Source organism: Echinops telfairi, unplaced genomic scaffold (genome assembly GCF_000313985.2).
Source record: "Echinops telfairi isolate 266 unplaced genomic scaffold, ASM31398v2 ScPeMD7_7417;HRSCAF=8455, whole genome shotgun sequence".
Lineage (NCBI taxonomy): Eukaryota > Metazoa > Chordata > Mammalia > Afrosoricida > Tenrecidae > Echinops > Echinops telfairi.
The window spans coordinates 5,494,262-5,495,843 of record NW_022111317.1 but is presented as its reverse complement, the minus strand read 5'-3'; the positions used below and the strand labels follow the sequence as shown (position 1 = coordinate 5,495,843).

At 49.2% G+C, this 1,582-nt stretch overlaps 1 protein-coding gene across 1 annotated transcript in view; it reads left to right on the top strand.

The window, feature by feature from the left end:
* The window catches only part of LOC123522489 (solute carrier family 22 member 20-like), a 52,125-nt gene that overhangs the window by 11,250 nt on the left and 39,293 nt on the right, over nucleotides 1-1,582 (top strand). The gene's annotated exons all lie outside the window — the stretch shown is intronic.

Below are 1,582 nucleotides of genomic sequence, written 5' to 3'. Positions count from 1 at the left end.
GCCTTGAACTGGCCCCTGCTGACTTCTTTTTGCTCCCCAAATGCAGAGCATGTAAAAGGGACTCAGCTTGAGTCCCTTGGGGATGCTGGACTGCGGTCCGGATGTGGTCTCGGTGGAAGGGTGTGGAGTTCACGGAGGAGGGACCAGAGAGCTGGAAACACACCTTCAGACAGGGGATGGGGGGTAGGGGGGTGGGGGAGTAGTCTTGGGTGGAGGCTATGTGCAGGGACAATCGCTTCACGTTGCAGTCACTTAAAAACATGTCTATGCCGTCATAGGAATAGTTTTTTACTTACCTTGTACGTATTGCTACTCGCCATTGAGATGCATCATTTGTGAGAGTGGATCCAAAAGTTTGTGGAAAAATGGAATCAAAAGATAATGGGATTTTCCTACAAACTTTTGAAGCCCCCTTATGTGTGTGTGTATATACACACACACATATATGTATACACACATAACATACACAAAATGTATGTGCACACATGTGTACACACATGCATATACACACGTAAACACATGCACGTGTACATGCATGCATGGGCACAAGTATGCACACGTGCATACACGCTATATATATATATGCACACAAATATACATACACACCATGTATATACACATATACACATACACACGTGTATACACAAATAAGGTGCACACGTATAAACACACATACACATATGCACATGCACACGCTGTGTATATACACACGCACACACATATACACACACATATTACAATGTAAATGGAAGTCCCTGAAGATGCAAATGTTTAACTTCCTTGGCCGCTCACCACAATGTTGGAAGTTCAAGTTCAGTGGCAGGCACTTTGGAAGAAAGGCGCAGTGATCTCCGTCGTAAAACATCCTGTCTGATACACACGGGTGACCACGAGTCAGAGTGGGCTTGATGGCCGCCGGCATGTTAGCGCTACTGTTGACGGTGCCCGAGTCCGCGCTGACTCGAGGGACCCCGTGTCCGCCAGAAGGAAACACCCCCCGCGGCCCTGGGCCAGCCTCACGCTCCTCCTCTGTCTGAGGCCCTCGTTGCAGCCACACGTCTCCTGGAGGGTCCTCTTGTTTGACTGTCTTTTACTTTCACACGAACGAGGTCCTTTTCCAGGGACCCGTCCTTCCTGGTAACCTGCCCCAGACACGTGTGATAAAGTCTCGCCATCTCATTTCTAAGGACCGACCTGGCCGCGCTTTTTCCAAGACGGATCCATGTGTTCTTTTGGCACCCCATGGTGCTTTCCGCCCTCTTGGCCAGCGCCATCCTTCAAATGCATGGCTCTTCTTCGGCCTTCCTTATTCTGTGTCCAACTTTCCTGTGCACTGGAGGCCACTGAAGACACCATGGCCCGAAGTGGGCAGGGGCATGCTACTTTTCAAAGTAACATCCTTGCTTTTCAAAGAGGTCTTGAAAGAGGTTTGGGGTAGCAGCTTTTCCCCCTGCAATCCGTCCTGCGAACTCTTGACTGCTTCTTCCCTGAGCTCGATGCTGGTAGATCCAAGCAAGAGGAAATCCTTGACAACTTTTTCTCCAATAAGTGTCGTGATGTTACCTGTTGGTCCACTTGTGAG